The sequence below is a fragment of the Martes martes genome (genome assembly GCF_963455335.1).
Source record: "Martes martes genome assembly, chromosome: 4".
Lineage (NCBI taxonomy): Eukaryota > Metazoa > Chordata > Mammalia > Carnivora > Mustelidae > Martes > Martes martes.
This window is the reverse complement of record NC_137891.1, coordinates 39,810,380-39,828,296: the sequence shown is the minus strand read 5'-3', so window position 1 is coordinate 39,828,296 and position 17,917 is coordinate 39,810,380.

Genomic DNA, 17,917 nt, shown 5'->3' with positions numbered 1-17,917 from the left:
AACTGAATCCTCTTTGCGTTTGATTTTCTCCTGTGACTCTGTCAAGGAAAATTCATCTGCTTATAACCATATTTAAAACCTTTCTACAACTGTCCATAGCACACAGAGTGTGGACTCCAAACAAAATTGTGAAGAAAGCAAACATGGCTATGTTCCCTTTTTTCTTTCTCTTCTCTTAGTACCACTTCTGTCTTTAGGAAACCCAGCACCTCCCAACTGTCCCTTTGCCTTCATAGGCACCTGCTGTCAGGAGAGAGCGCTGTCATTCTCCAGGACATGCTTGCTTCCCCCAGTCCCAGAGTAATCCACACGGCTCCGAGGCACTCGAACCGGCTCTGGGACCTCATTGGAGGTACAGGCGTCTGTTCCCACAGTCGGTTCCCTAACTGAACTCTAAGCTTCTTAAAAAACAACAACCACATCGTGCTCTGAGCACGGGCTCAGTTTACAACGTTGAATAAAGTCACTTCACAGTTAACCATCCACTGATGGTAAAACCTACTTCGTCAGCTTGCTAGGGAGGACATGCCATCCTTATTCACGGATTCTGTGTTTTCGAACTTTCCCACCCACTGGAATTTATTTGCAACCTCACCAACACTTTCGAGTACATTTGTAGATATGTACAGCGTGGCATAGAGGTTGAATCACTGAAACCCATCTCCCCAGCCGAGGCCAAGCAAACCAACCCTGTGTCTGTTTGTTTCAGCTATGTTTCAGCTTGTTTCGGTATTGTAAATAGTGTCTCTTTTGTGTGTGTGGTGTATTTAGCATCATGGGTTTTGTAGGGGTTTTTTTTGCATGTTTGTACTTTTTTTGGTGATTTTATTTTATTATTATTTTTTAAAAGATTTTTATTTATTTATTTGACAGACAGAGATCACAAGTAGGCAGAGAGGTAGGCGGGTGGTGGTGGGGGAAGGAGTCTCCCTGCTGAGCAGAGAACCCGATGTGGGGCTCTATCCCAGGACGTTGGGATCATGACCTGAGCTGAAGGTAGAGGCTTTGCTTTAACCCATTGAGCCACCCAGGTGCCCCTTTTTTGGTGATTTTGAAAGGATCTTCAAGTATAGTGCTGAAGGGCTGTCTAGTGCTCTTCAGCGCAAGAAGGCTGTGACGCACCTTATGGAGAAAACACCTGTATTAGATAAGCTTCATTCAGGCACGAGTCATAGTGCTGTTGACTGAGTTCAGTGTTAACAAATCAACAATATGTATTCAGTAAAGTGTCCTTAAATAGAATGTACATAGAACAAGGTTGTGTACTGATCAGTTGATGAAAATGTTGTGACCAGAGGCTTGCAGGAACCTAACCCTGCATTTCCCCTAGGAGCCAGGGTTCATTATTCGCTAATTCAGTGTTCGTGCTGACTTTATAGCATATAAATACTATGAGCAATGAGAATCAACTGCACATCATTTTTACAAGGAGGAAAGGCCTAAATCTCTTACAGAAATCCCCTGACCATCACAAACTAGAGGGTTTACTTGGTGGACAAAGAAGGTAGAGGGAGTGGCCAGTCCCTGGGTCTCTGGGCCCATGTTCCTGCCCTGAGTACACACAGTTTAAAACACTCTGGTCAAATGTTCCTAAAACCTTTTCCAGAAAAGTAAAAAGAGCAACAAGGGGTCTTCCTGCCTTCTAGCCAATGATTTTACTGTGGGAAATCTAAACTTCATAGTAAAGTAAAAGCCAGTTGTTTTCAACACTTTATCAGACATGTCAGTAATACGTAATTGGTTTTTTGAACAACTTATTCTGAGAAAAACAAAATAATTCTTACCTAACCCTCAGCTCTGCAATACTCGAAATTCAGATTCTTTATTAAAGACCAAAATACAAATTAAGTATTAAAATATAAATTGTACTGAAGCACCAAGGAACTCTTTGCAAGATTGATATTGAACAAAACAACATTTTACTGCTCAGTAAATGCAAAGAAAAAGGCACCAAAATTTGCTACTTGTAATCAGAATCTTGGGTTCATTAATTTTGCATGCTTTCCCCCCCAAAATGACATAAAAGATGAGGGCAATAACCTTAAAAAACAAGCAGCAAAAATAAAAATTATAAACAGATGTTGTAATATTTGAACCAAATAGTTAAGATAAGTGGTGTATTAGTTTCCATGGCAACTGTAACAAATCACCACAACTTGGTGACTTAAAACAACAGAAATGTATTTGCTCACAGCTCTGGAGGCCAGGAGTCTCACATCAGTCTCCCTGGGCTGAAATCAAGGTGTCAGCTGGGCTGTGCTCTCTGCAGAGACTCCAAAGGAGAAACTATTCTCTGTCACCTCCAACTCCTGATGGCTGATGGCACTCCTTGGCTTGTCACCTCATCACTCTGTAGTCACATGGCTTTCTCTTCCATGTGTGCCAAATCTCCCTCCTCTGCTTATCAGGGTACACATAATGTCATTTATGGTCCCGAGGATACTCCAGGACAACCTCCCTATCGCAAGTTCCTTAACTTAATCACATCTATGAAGTCTTTTTTGCCATGTAAGGTGACATTTTCAGGTTCCAGAGATGAGGATGTGGATATCGTTGAGTGGAGGGGTAGTCGCAGGCATTCTTCTGCCTACCACAATTGGTGAGCTAGTCTTGACTCTAGCCATGCACCAGTGACCTAACATAATGAAAAACTCAGGGAGCTGCCTACAAGAACATCTGCTTATGTTTCTGGGCCTTCATACTTCATGGTCAGTTATGATTCTTTGGTAATGATGATGATGGTGACAAGAGATAACATTTCCTGAGCATCTGCCCTGTGCCTGTCTCTGTTCTAAGTTCCCAGAGTACATTGTCTCACAAAATCCTCGAAACTACTGTATCAGGTAGGGCCATCCTTTTTTTTATTTTACAGCGTGGAAGTGGAGGATACTAAATCCATGTTAAGAGAGAGGCAGGGGGCACCTGGGTGGCTCAGTCGGTTAAAGCCTCTGTCTTTGGCCCAGGTCATGGCCCCGGGGTCCTGGGATAGATCCCCGCATCAGGCTGTCTGCTCGGCGACGAGCCTGCTTCCCTTCCTCTCTCTCTGCCTGCCTCTCTGCCTACTTAAAAACTCTGTCTGTCAAATAAATAAATAAAGTCTTTTTAAAAAAATAAAAATAAAATTAAAAAGAGAGAGGCAGAACCAGGATCCAAAACTGCAGGTGTCCATTCCCTATGACCCTGGCTCTGGTCCATGGGGGGTAACCCCTGGCTACCCAGAACAGAAACGTCTCACAGGCAGGAGTGTGTGCCCTGGGTGCAGGCATATGAAGGAGCCACTCCTCTGAACTGGTATGTGGACTCCAGCTTTAAGAGTTCCATATTCCCATAAAAGAAGAGACTGTGCTATGAGACTAAAACTCTCCTTTTTCAGGTGCTAATGATGACACAGCCGTTCAGGAGATCATTTTAGGTCTATATGAGCGCTCAGGCAACCCTCCCCTTTCTGGAGGTGAATGAAGCCCATCTAACACACTAACTCCCTTCATTTTGGGATCCCAGGAGTTTCCGTGAATAGCTATTGATGAGCTTTGGTGCTGAGCCCCCGGGGATGACTGACATTCACAGAATAGAGGGCTGCAGAAGCTGCAGATCCTTTTATATTTTGTTCTAACAGGGTAGGGGCAGGAGGGACTCAGTAAATGCCTATAATTGAGATGCCCAGTGATATAAGCCAGACTTACTGCTCAAATGGAGTAAATGGCCCATAAAATGATTTTTCTTCTCAGCCAAATGGTCTACCCACTGTTCTGGAACCCACTATTTCCAGACCTGCGCTCACACTGGTCTCCCTCTCGCCATCCATCACCACATATTGAGCACCTAATATATGCAATGCACTGGGCTTGGTGCTGCCCAGACCAAGGCAATTAGGCAGTATCTCTTCCAATGGCAGAGCCTAGAGTTAAGTAACAGAAGAAGTCAAGTAGCCAGTTTGTCCCGACCCTCTTTCAGAGGGTCATTCATTTATTGATTCATTCAACAGATACTTATTGGGTATCTACTCTGTGCCAGGCACTAAAGAAGGAAAAAACAAAAAATAAGAAGTCATCTAGCCCAGACTGAGAGAGAGAGAAGGTAGCTAATGCTTCTAGGAGGCGTTATAGACTTTGCTTAATTTGAAATATGTGTAGGAATTATCTAGACCCGTTAGAGCAAGGTTTCTGGGCAGGAGAGTCGCTCCGGGAGGCTGACTCTGGGGGAACCAGGTGAGGAGTGGTGACAGATAAGGGTGGGGAGTTCGGGCCAGAGCTCGGAGCAGCTTGAAGGCCACGTAAACAATTCCAGACTTTATCCCAAGAAGGAAAGGGAGCTCTTGAAAAGTTTTTATCTTTTAAATAAAGAGAAAGTTTATTTTCATCACAAGGAGAACACGAAGTCTATACAATAGACACCATCAGAAGTAAAAAGAGTGTGATACACATCTTCTATGGCAAATTCACAGTACGAAGTTACTGCCTATTAAATCTATTAAATAAGTATATGATGTGTCTATGGGGCGCCTGGGTGGCTCAGTGGGTTAAGGCCTCTGCTTTCGGCTCAGGTCATGATCCCAGGGTCCTGGGATCGAGCCCCGCATCGGGCTTTCTGCTCAGCAGGGAGCCTGCTTCCTCCTCCTCTCTCTCTCTCTGCCTGCTTCTCTGCCTACTTGTGATCTCTCTCTCTCTCTCTGTCAAATAAATAAATAAAATCTTAAAAAAAATAAGTATATGATGTGTCTAAAAAGAAGGAAAACAATAACTATTAAAAATATCAATGTCTGTTATATCGATGTCGATTTCCTGGGTTGTGATACGGCACATAACTTAGGCCAAGATGTTACAACCAGGGGAAATTGGGTGAAGAGCGGGATAATGGTAACTTTCCACTAAGAGCGGGATAATGGTAACTTTCCACTGTTTGGGACTCCTTAATCACCTCAAAACAAAAGGTTGTTTTTTTTTTTTTAAACAAATGTACGTAAAAAAATGAAGTCAAAGAGATCTTCAAGGGGGAGAAATATAGTGATGGATATAATAAATAATGATATAGTAACACAATACTGTGGAACCCACTGGTAACTTCTGAAAACCAAAAAAAAAAAAAAAAAAACCCCAACTTCTCCTGGGGCACTTTGCATGTGGCTGGAGGCTCATGGGTGCGTCTGTAACCTGCATGTCACTATAGAAAGTCATACATGCTCAGGGCAGTCATAGAGGAAGGGACAAAGGAATAGCTCAGAGGATAATGAAATTCTATAAAAGGGCAAGATTGTGTGATTGGGAGAAGAGGGAGTGGCTGGATTATGGTGCAGAGGTAGGTCTAGGTGTGCCCAACTCCCAGCTTACTCACAAACTCATGTTCTCCCACTGGCTTGCAAGGGATATGGTGCCAGCCAGTGCCTCCTCCCTGCAGAACAGCCGGTGCCTCTCCTAGCAATGTTCCGAGGACGCTTAAAAACACACCATATAAACTGCAGAGCAAAATAAACACAAAGAGCAAGTAGGATGTGCTTCGGTCCTAATATTCAATTCATAAGACGAGAGTATGCAATCACAAACAAATTAGACTTTATAGCGTCCTGAAATGTTTTTAACTATGGGACTGACATAATCAAATGTGTCCCTCCCAAGATCATTCTGGCAATAGTATAGACAATTTTTTGAAGGGGGTGAAGAGAGAATGGAGGGAAAATAAGGACTTCCACTAACATGGCAATGGCAATGGGCAGGAGGTGGATTCCAGAATTATAAAGGAAGCAAAAACTACCATCTTAATGATAAGAAATCCCCAAGAGAGCTTTACTTTTGAATCTGGTCAGTTCAAATTTGGCTGCAAAAACAGAAAACTCAAAACAACAGTGGTTTAAATAGGATAGATGTTTATTGCTCTATAAAAAGAAGTCCAGTTCAGGTAGGGTATGACAGCTCCAGAGCGACTCAGGCTCCTTCTGTCCTTCTGATCTACTTTGCTAGGGCATAGCTCCCATTCTGAGAGCTACCTCATGGTCCAAGACTGCTGTCAGAGGTCATCTATCATGTCCACATTACAGTAACAGAACAGCAGAAAGGAGAAAGAAAGGAAGGAGCAGGAGTTAGAAACTTTAAAAAATTCTTCTCAGAACATCCACACAGCATTGTTGTTTTTTTCTAGTTTGGTCAAAGTACATGCCTACTGTTGGTAACAAGGAAGAAAGGGAAATAATACATTGTAGCCAAGTACCTTGCTATCCTTACCCAATATCTAGGATGGTTATTTGCAGGATAATTAGCCATCTCTGTCACAGCCGTCAGTCAATGTCTGCGGCACAGAGAAGGTGAGAATGTTCCAGTCTTCCAGGATATGTGTCAAAGAGCGCAGTGGGCATTTCAATGTGCCCCCCAGGGCTCCTTCAATGCAGGACTTGCTTCAGCTGCAGTGAGTGTTGTTGGCAGAGAGCCTTCCTCTGTCAGCACGTCCAGAAGAGCCTCTTCATCTAAGGAACCCAGACAATCTGTAGTCAATGACTATTGATGCAGGAATATAAAGACACCCGAATCTTCTTCCGGCTGATAACAACTCAGAAGGGCTAGCTCCAGCTTTCCTCATGGAGTCGGCCAAGTCTATGGTTGAAATCACATTGTAGCCTCAATGTTCCCTCTGTCCACTCTGGTTTCCTTCTCTTCCACGATGTGGGTGTCATGATCATTTGTCTGCCAAACTCCATCTCAGAGTCTGCTTTCTAGGCAACCAAGCCTGTGGCAAGGACGGAGGGTATATCTATCCTGAGCCAGGTGTCAGAAGCTGTGGGAGGCCAAACATTCCTATCTACTGAAAATAGAATGGGTTGAAAACTTGGAGAAATGCTACTGTATGCACATTTCCTTTATTCTGTCTCCTGCTTGCTTCTCGTGGTGGTCAGTACGCATGCCTGTAGCATCCTCTACTTCCCTTCCAACGTATCACTATCCACTTAGGTTTGGCTCATCAGTTTCTCCAAATGGCTGCAACTGTGGGTAAAGAAGAGAAAATGCTGGATGAAAGCTTGGTCTTCCCAGATACAAAATTCAAGAGTGTTCTCATGGTGGAGCCCCACCATCACTAGCGATGCCTAGAGCATCTTTGGTTTCTTTCTTGGCTCTTGGCTAGGCACCAGATAGGTGGGATGTGAATTTAAATGCAGTTAAGTTGGGGGCAGGGGGAAAGACTTTAACTTTGTGACATGTGTTGTTCTAACTCAGAAGTCAATTTTCCTTGTTCTTTTTGGCACTTGTAGAATTTGGCTTCAAAGCAGCCTCTCTTTGTAGACAACCCTTCCTCTGGCATTCCATTTGCATGTTTTTGAGCCTCTGTCCACATAAATGCTCACAGAGGATGGACAGAGATCACCTGGGCTCCTTGTTGTGTGTGAGGGGTGCTCATGACACACAGAGAGAAATGTCAAAGAGATGCTGGAACTTCATCACCCAGTTCTCGGGCTGGTGGTCTTTCCCCTCACCACGGGACTGCCTCCTAACCAGTGTAGGCAGTGATCTGCACACAGGAGACTGAGCCAAAAACTTAGTCATTAGAATTTTTTGTTTTCATTTCCATGACTCAGAGCAACCATTATTCATATAGTACCTATGAATATACCCAGCTCTGGAAAAAAAGAGAAATTGATGGCAAGAAAAGGGAGCTTTGCCATCCATTTCTTTGGGGAGTTTAAATTCTAGGTTAGTAAGCCACAGATGCTAGCGACGCAAGGCTGCCTGCTACGTGACTTTTGAGGCTTCCCTATTCACAGATCTTTCTGGCTTTTCCCATTTGTCTCTGTCAACGGTTGACACTGCAGTCTTTTTTCATCTGGATTTTTAGAAATTGGATTTGTGATAGTGCCTTCCCTCACAAAAGCCTTTTTCAGGGCAGGATAGTTGAGCAGTCCACAGTAAGTGTTTCTCAGTTTATGTTAGAGAAAAGCATTAGGAAAAGACCATCTCCATTTGAAAAACATTCATTGAACTCACACAAATGTGTAAATATATTTATACAAAGACTTTAAGTCATCTTTGAATCTTCCAAAGCCTGCCCCCTGGAGTATGGTAGACACTAAATGTTTGTTGAATGAATAAATGAAGGAGTGAATGAGTGAAGTGAGGAAGTGAATGACTGAACTATTGAGCAAATAAGTGAATGTGAACTCAAGAAGCTTCCTGGTGGGAGGATGCAGGAATACACAAAGGGAATGATACAGAAAAGATTGAATGCGGTCAGGAAGTGGGAGGGAACAATCACATCAAGTGAGGTCAGGGATACCCAATCCTGGCTGCATGGTACAGTCTCCACAACATCTTGAAAGTTCTCAGAGCCCAGCCTGTTAAATCGGAGTCTTTGGGAATGGACCCAAATATTGGTAATTGTTAAAGCTCCTCAGGAGATTCTGAGTTCATTCAGTTGAGACCCACTGGGACAGGGAGATCAGGAAGGGATTCATCAAGGAAGTGTTTTTTGTAAACACCCTTTCAAGGATGGATAGAGTTTTGACTTGCAGAAATGAGCAGGAATTGGGGAAGATGTCCTGACTTCTTTCCATCCCAGTCACAACTCCAGCTGGTCTATCTTACCTAATCTAGACAGATGTTAGTAACTGGCAGATAAGTGACTTTCTCCCCTCTGGGCCATATGAGAGCCCGGCCACTAGCGTCTGAGGGACTCAGGTAAGAATGCGAACACTGAGTATCCTGGGGGAGATAGCCCCAAGGGACTGTCCACCCTACGGGAATGTCTGTATCCACTGTCTATCCCAATTCAAATGCTGGAAGGGGAGTTTGAAGCCATTCCAACTTTGAAGTTGGGAGTTCATGAGAAGATGTTAAACATGAAAGCTTCCTTCCTGTGGTGACTTCATAGGGATCTGACAAACTACATTTGCTCCACGGCCAGCCCCTGGAACAGAGACCACAGGACCTTCTAGAGCTCTTGGAGATGATACTACAGAAGGTCCTTAGCAGCTATACCTGAGCTCCAAGGAACAAAGAAAAATTATATGTCAGAGAAGGACAACAGCTAGAGAGAGAGAGAGGAATAACAAAGCAATCAGAACTTGAAAAATAAAGATGTCAAAATTAGCACTACTGGAGGAGGTAGTCTATAACCTATACAAAATAATAATAATAATAATAATAATAATAGAAGCTGATGAGATTTAAGAAAAGCCTTCAAAAGACAGTCTGGAATTAAAACAAATGAATATGATTTTCAAATCATAACAAATTGAATTAGGTGAAGAGTAGGATAGTCAGTGTTGAGACTCCAGCCAGAGCGTGGACGATCAGGGGGGAGAAACAAAACCACAGAGCTGACCCAAAGAGATGGCCACCATAAGGGAAAACAGAAATTTCAGAAGAAGAAGGAGAAACAGCTGGAAAATAAGCCATAATTAAACAATAAAGCAAGAAGATTTCCTACAGACAAAGAAAGATCAGTAACTGTCTTGCAAGTATTAACAAATTCTACACCCAAGCATATTTCGGTAAGCTTCTGAATTCCAGAGGCAAAGCAATGAATCTTTCTGGTTCACAGGTAAAAAGAACAAGGAAAGAGAAACAGATTGGCATTCAACTCTGCGTATTGGAAGCTAGTGCCTAACATCTCTTTGGAGAACAAAGGACAGCAAGCTGAAATTCTTATTTAAAGAATTCAAGAGTTCAACAAAATGGATAACCCCCTCTCAAGTCTGATTAAAGGAAAGAGAGAACAAAAAAAGAAACAAGATAGGGAATGAGAAAGAGCCATCATCACAGATACAAAGAGATAAGAAAATAATTATAATAATTGATTATATGCTAATTCTATGACAATAAATTTGAAGATCTAGAGGAAATTACCAAAATCAATCCAAGAAGTGAAAACCTGAATAACTAATTAGAGCGAGAGAGAGAAGAAAGCTATTAAAGTTCTACCATTAAAAAGGACATCACGACAGATGGTTCTACAGCTCAGTTTTCTAATCTTCAAAGAACAGATAATTTCAATGTTAATTAACTTATTATAGGCCATGGAAAAAAACTGAAAGCTTCCTGATTTATGTTATGAAACAGGCATAAGTTTAAGACTAAAATCTGATCAAGATAATACAAAAAAGGAAACAACAGGCCAATCTTACAGCTATAGATGCAAAAATTCTAAATAAAATTATTAACAAATAAAATCTAGCTATGTGGTAAAAGGATAATACACTGCAATAATATACTGTAACAAAGCAGAATTTAGTATAGGATTACAAAGCACCACGTCAAAAAATCTGTCAACATAAATATTTCCATTAAATTAAAGGTGAAAAAGCTTATCATCCTATCAATAGTTCCTGAAAAGGCATTTGATAAAATTCAGCAGCATCTCTACTAAAGCTTTATGGAAAATAAGAACAAAACGATAGTTGTTAAATATAATGAAGTCTCTGTCAAAAATCAGTAGCCAGTATCATTCTAATCAGCAAAATACCAAAAGCATTTCAATTAAAATTAAAAACCATGGGGCGCCGGGGTGGCTCAGTCAGTTAAGCGCCTGCCTTTGGCTCAGGTCATAATCCTGGGTTCCTGGGATCAAGTCCTGCCTTGGGGTCCTTGTTCAGCAGGGAGTCTGCTTCTCTTGCTCCCTCTGCCTGCCATTCCCCCTACTTGTATTCTCTTTCTCTCTGTCAAATAAATAAATAAAATCTAAAACAAAATCAAGAACCAGATAAGAATGTTATTGCCATTTTTAATCCAACATTTTTCTTAGAGGTTTAGAGACTCAGACAAATGTCATAAGGTAAGAAAATGAAGTGATTATATAAATATTTGAAAAAGAAGGTATTGGAGTATTTCTTTTCATTCACGTTTCTCTCTCTCTCTCTTTTTTTTTTTCAGTTTTACACCTGCTATTAACATTACCGTTTAACATTGCCTTGGATGTTTTTAAGAAATACAGTAAGAACATAAAATTAAGTAACTGGCATAAATATTTAACAATATTGGGGTGCCTGGGTGGCTTAAGTCTGTTAAGTTTGCCTTTGGCTCAGGTCATGATCCCAGGGTCCTTGATTGAGCCTTGCATCTGTCTCCTTGCTCGGCGGGGAATCTGCCTCTCCCTCTGCTACTCTCTCCCTCCTCGCCCACTCCATCAAATAAATAAAGAAAATCTTTAAAAAATATATTTGACAATATTTTCTTCCACCAGTGACCTGACTGCAATATTAGAAAGCCTAGGAAGCTGTAGTTTAAACAAAAACAAACAAAAAAACCTAAAATTAATGAAGAATTTGACAAGATAGCAAGACTTACAGAAATGCATACAAAAATTAGTCACTTCTTTGTACTATAGCATGTTCACCAAAAAACAGATAAGAGGGAAAAATTCAATTAATTTTAGTGGCAAAGTCTTTAAAATATTGAAGGATGAATATAAAAGAAATGTATATTTTTTCACATAGTGAAATATTTAAATATTGAAGGACCAATATAAAAGAAATGTATATTTTTTCACATAGTGAAAAACCTATATAAAAAAAAGAAACAAAACCTGAATAAATTTCTAACACCACACAGTTTGTTCAGAAGAGTTAATATCATAAAAAATTATTTTCCCCCAAATATAAATATAATGCAATCCCAATTATAATCCTAGAAGGTTTTTTGATGTAAGCAAATTTTATTTTGAAGTATAGCATACATACAGAAAAGTGCTCAAATCATTAATGTGCCGGTATAACTAACATCTCGGTAAAGAAAGACAACATATCCAGTCCCTCAGAACTCTGCTATTCTGCCTCTTCCTGGTCCATATCTCTTGCCAAGGGGATCTCCCAACTTGACTTCTAATACCATAGACTTACTTTGCTTCCAACAGATTTTGTTTTTTACCTGGATACAATGCACTTAAAATTTACATGGAGGAATAAATGTCCAGAAGAGAAGAAAATAGGAAAAAGAGTAACAGTTTGAATGGATAAAGAAGATGTGGTGTATATATATACAATGGAATACTATGCAGCCATCAAAAGAAACGAAATCTTGCCATTTGCGACAAGGTGGATGGAACTAGAGGGTATCACACTGAGAGAAATAAGTCAATCAGAGAAAGACAATTATCATATGCTCTCCCTGATATGAGGAAGTTGAGAGGCAATGGGGGAGGTTGGGGGGTAGGAAAGGAATAAATGAAACAAGATGGGATCGGGAGGGACACAAACCATAAGAGACTCTTAATCTCACAAAACAAACTGAGGGTTGCTGGGGGGTTGGGGGTAGGGAGAAGGTGGTTGGGTTATGGACATTGGGGAAGGTATGTGCTATGGTGAGTGTTGTGAAGTGTAAACCTGGCAATTCACAGACCTGTACCCCGGGGACTAATAATGCATTATATGTTAATTAAAAAAAAAAAAGAGTAACAGTTAAGAAGGCCTAACCTTACCAGACATGAAAAAAAAACCTCTGTCATCAAATCACTGGGTATTAGTACAGGAAGAGAACAACCAGGAATAGGAATAGGGGATTGAAAAAAAAAAAAAGGATAGGATAGGATAGGGGATTGAAAAAAAAAATTCATCCCAGTACAGGTGAGCATTTAATACATAACAAAGTTGATAGTTTAAAAAGTCAGCTGTGAAATAACAGTTTAAATGACACTAGCTCAACTTACCATTCTCTCATACAACAAATTGCATCCCACCTTACGCCATATGCCAAAACAATTCTAGACACGATAAGGACTTTTCACATCTATATAAAATAAAAGGATAAATAACTTAGAAGAAAATCTAAGACACGGATCAGAGTTCTGCTTATCAGGACAGGAAAACCTTAACCTCTGAAAGAAAAGACAGATTTGACCTATCGAGGTTTAAAATGCTTTGCAAAATACGATAGCCAGATGATAGGTTTAGGTGGGGGAGAAGATAAACAGATAACAGAGAAATGATAAATAACAATAAGATAAAAAGAGTTTACTTCCGCCTGCGTCTCTTGGAGAACATTACGGCTCCAATTCACAGCCCGTGTCATCACATCTTAGACTCTCCTTCCTCGAGGTTTCACTTTGGAGAGATGAGAATGTGTAGGAAAGAAAGAGAGGTGGTGGTTGCTTGACACTGTGAATGTAACTAAATGTCTCTGAATCATTCACTTTAAATAGTCAGTTTCATGTAATGTGAATTTCACCTCCATTAAGCATTTAGAAGAAAAAAAAATACCCTTTGTCTCCAAGCCTAAACTTTTCTATCTCACTCTCAACTGTACCAGAGATGTTCCTCCCAGCGCAGCCCACATGCTCCTCCTATGCGTTCCCTTCTCTCTTCCTTCCCATGTTTCTGGTCCCCTGTCTCTGTAGCCCGTCTCCCTGTCCCAGATCTCAGACTCCGGGACACGGGCTGGCAAAACATGGGGTCCTCCATGCGGGTGAGGAAAGAGGGATGCTCAGGAGGAAAAGACACATTTTCCCTTAAATGGTGGTGAGGACCAGCGAGGGAAGGCTGGAATTACTCATGAATACGTTCTGTCCCACTTCACATTCATCTGCGAGTCCAGGGTAATTTGGGGACAGGCTGCCTTCAGGCAGTCTGTCTTCCCCCCACACCCTGAGCCGCTGCCCCCATCTGTCACTACAGCTGCTCTCAGCACCCCCAAAGTCAAGGCCCTGAGACTGGGAGGCCCCCGTGTATGACTTTGGATGGGGACAGGGTACCTCCAGCCCTTTCTGTGGGGCGGGGTGGGGGGCGGTTGGTGGAGAGTTCACACTTAGCAGCACACAGGCTTACAAAACAGGTGGTTTTGTTTATTTTTCGCCATTTGAGATACAAAATTGTACCCTTTACTAAGAGAGCCTCAGAGCGCAAGCACAACAAGTACAGGCACAGTGAGGTGGCGTTTAATTAAAACACAGACATATAAGCGGTAGACATCATGAGGGAGCAGCAAATTGCCACAAAATGACATTCAAGCGGCCACTGCCATTTGGTTGCTCAGCAACTGAGAGGACAAGGAGGCAGAAGTGTCCCTGGCTCAGCCCCTCACCCTGCTCCCCCACCACAGGGCAGGAAGGCAGGGCCAGGGCCGGTCCGAAGGTCTGGGCCCACCAAGGTTCCAGAATGTGCAACTCCCCCACTGCCTCTCCTCCTGCTGCCTTAAAGGCTACGTGTGAAGGTCAGCTGTGTTTTAGGGAATCACTCTCCTAGTACAGTATCACTAGTATCAGAGAAAACTCCTGAAAGCCATCATGGCACAGTAGAAAGCTCTTTCTTTCTACGAAAGAAAGAATTTCTGCTCCTTTTCGTTGTTGTTGTTTAGTCAAATTGACTTGACTTCTGAGCCTGGCTCTCTCATCTACCAACCGTGCCGAATGTGCACAAATTACATAAGCTCTTCAGGCTTCTGTTTGTTCATCTCTGGGGCAAGGTTCTTGGTTAGAATGATATGACTGGTTCACTGGGAATCCTCATTCACTGGGGGCATAAATACGAAATGGTTGTATTTTTCCTTAAAAGGCTCCCAAACTGTACTTAGGTCAACCCCGCCCACCCCCCCACTTCTGACTGAGGAGCAGCTACTTTGACAGACCAGCCCAATTCCCTAATGTTTCAGTCACCTTTTTATTATTAAACAGTAACTTTTAGTCATTAAGATTCTGCCTTGTTCATTTGAAAATTTCAATCTGTCCATTTCAAATAGTTTTCTTCTTAGGATTGTCAGGTCAAATACGTAATGCCCAGTAAGTTATCATTTTATTTTTTAAAAAGATTTTATTTATTTGAGAGAGAGAAAGAGAGCACAAGCAGGGAGAGAGGAGGGAGAGGGTGAAGCAGACTTCTCGCTGAGCCGGGAGCCAGATGTGGGGTCTGATGTCAGGACCCCAGGATCATGACCTGAGCCAAAGACAAACATTCAACTGACTGAGCCACCCAGGCACCCCAAGAAAATTATAGTTTTAGACAAATAAACTTTTTGTATAAGGATGTCTCATATAATACTTCTATTTTTCTTTGATAAATCTGACAACTCTACACTTTCCCCCGAGCACAGGTTATACTTTGAAATATATAAAATTTAAATTTATAACATAAAATATGAAATAGGTAATAATACAGTTAATGTAATAATATATTATACTACAATAATATATAAAATATATAATATAAAATATGAAAATATAAAATTTCAATGCCTATATGGAGTATAGTCAATGATATTGTAATAACATTGTATGGTGACAGATGGGAGCTACATTTGTGGTGAGCATAGCATAACATAGAGGAAGTTGAATCGCTATGCTGTACACCTGAAATTCATGGAACATTGTATATCAACTATATTCAAATAAAAAATGTTTTTATAAAAGAAAATGAATGGGACGCCTGGGTGGCTCAGGCAGTTGAGTGACCCATTCTTGGTTTTGGCTCAGGTCATGATCTCAGGGTCCTAAGACTGAGCTCCTAGTTGGGTTCTATACTGGGGAAGGAGCCTGCTTGAGATTCTCTCTCTTCCTCTCCCTCTACCACTCCCCACTGTGCACACTCTACATAAATAAATAAATATTTTTTAAAAGTTATTAAAAAAAGGAAAAGAAAAAATGATCTTGCAAAAGAAGATAAGTACAGGACAGGTGTTGCTATACCCAGAGGGAGAAACTGGAAGAAATAAAGAATATACTGGTCCCAAGCAAGTTTTAAATTCAGCAGGGCAAATTCCATTAAAAGTCAAAGCCTGGAGATAAAAAGTAAAATATCAATACCTGTGTTCCCCTCCAGACCAGATCAGTTAAATCAGAATATCTTATATCTGGTCAAGAATTTTATTTTAAATTCCACAAATGACTCTAAGGTGCAACCAGGGTTGAAATTATTGCTACATTAAGGGTGGTGGGACTCCTCTTGCCCTACCGACACCTCTTCCTTCCCAGCATGCGGTGCTTTGGGTGTTGCAGGAGGAGAAAGGGGAGGCAGTTCTCATGTTACCGGACTGCCTGGTGTAAGCAAGCTTGGTTCTTTGGCGGGCCCTGGGAGGGTCTTTCTTCTGCCTGGTCTCTGGTGTGGAAATCAGATCTGAGTCTGCCCTCTCCAAATCAGCCCTCTGCTGCAAGTAAGTCCAACAGCCTCTTACCATTGAGTCTCTTCCCCCGAATGGGGAACCTCCCAAGTGAATGGATACAGGCAAGATAACTAAAACCCCACTATCTTGTGCAGCTCAGCAAACCTGCAGGGTCTCAGCTGACCTCAAATGACGGAGTTCTCTGCACTTTGAGAAGTGGGGTACTTAGCACCCGTTGCCACCACGTTACGCTCATGATAACTAATATTTGTTGAGATTTTCCGTGTGCTAGGTGCTGCGCTCAGCTATTTCAAACGTGACCTCCTCTAATCCCTGAAAACAGGGCAGGGAGTTAGGAATCACACCCGTACTTTTCAGATAAGTAAATTTTGGGTAAAGGAGTTCAAGTAATTTGCTGAAGGTCATACAGCTAATAAGAATCAGAGCTCAAATTTGACTCCAAAGACGTTGCTTTTGCCACTGTCATTTATAACACTTACCCCCACCGTGATATAATTTATGAATGGAACTTATCTTGCTGCCTAGTACACAGCAGGCACTTGGCAAATGTTCTCTTCCTAGATAACCCTCAAACTGGAACTCTCTCAAGTTCCATTTTATAATGTTCCATCCAAGTTACTAAAAAACAATTTAAAGCTTTGTTTCATCACCCCCATTTATTAATCTATTAATTAATTTGCTTTTAAAACATATCATACGGCCCAGGATCTGTGCTACTACTAAGATCAAGGATAATAATTTAGTATTTAGTTGGCTACTGCAACAAGTCACCACAAACCACTTTGGGTTTTTTTTTTCCTGAACTTTTTATTTAGATTCCAACTAGTTAACATGTAGTGTTATATTAGTTTCAGGTGTTCAGGATAATGATTCAACACTTCTGTACACAGCTGGTGCTTGTCACAAGCGTCCTCCTTAATCCCTATCACCTGTTTCATTCATTCCCCACCCACCTCCCCTCTGGTCACCATCAGTGTGTTCTCTATAGTTAAGAGTCTGTTTCTTGGTTTGCCTCTCTCTCTCTCTTTCTCTTTCTCTTTTTTACCCTTTGCTCATTTGATTTGTTTCTTAAATTCCACATATGAGTGAAATCATATGGTATTTGTCTTTCTTTGACTGACTTATTTCACTTAGCGTTATACTCTCTAGTTCTAACCATGTTGCAAATGGCAAGATTTCATTCTTTTTTATGGCTGAGTAATATTCCATTGTGTGTGTGTGTGTGTGTGTCTGTGTGTGTGTCTGTGTCCTCTCTATCCATTCATAAGTCAAACTCAGTCACTTTAAACAACAGAGATGTATTCTCTCACAGGTCTGAGCCTGGAAGTCTGGTATCAAGATGTCAGGAGGGCTGCACTCCTTCCAAAGATTCTAGGGTGATATCTTTCCTTGTCCCTTCACACCACCAGGGTGAGTAATGCACAGTTTCTGAGGGATTTGAAACAAGGAGGAGTAACATAATAAGATGTTAGAAATACGAGTCTGGAGTGATGTTGGGGAGACAAGAAGGGAAGCTAACAGGTAGCTTAGAACTTCTAACATTTCATAGACTATTATTAATAGTAACATAATAATAATAATAATAATATTGAAATTTGTCAACTTTATCGTTTTTGCCAAATAAGGATTAAAGGGAAAAAAGATTAAGATTTTGTTTTTAATGAAACACATTTTCAAACAAAAAAAGTATGAAGGACAATCAGATTAGAGGTGAGTTCTTTTTTTTTTTTTGTCTTTTATAGCTTTTTTCTTATTATGGTAAAGTACACATAGTAACATGTGTATAGTAAAATACACATACCATAACATTTATAATTTAACCATTTCTGTGTGTACAGTTTTATGGCACTAAGTACATTCACACATTGTGCAACACTTATCACCATCCCTCTCCAGAA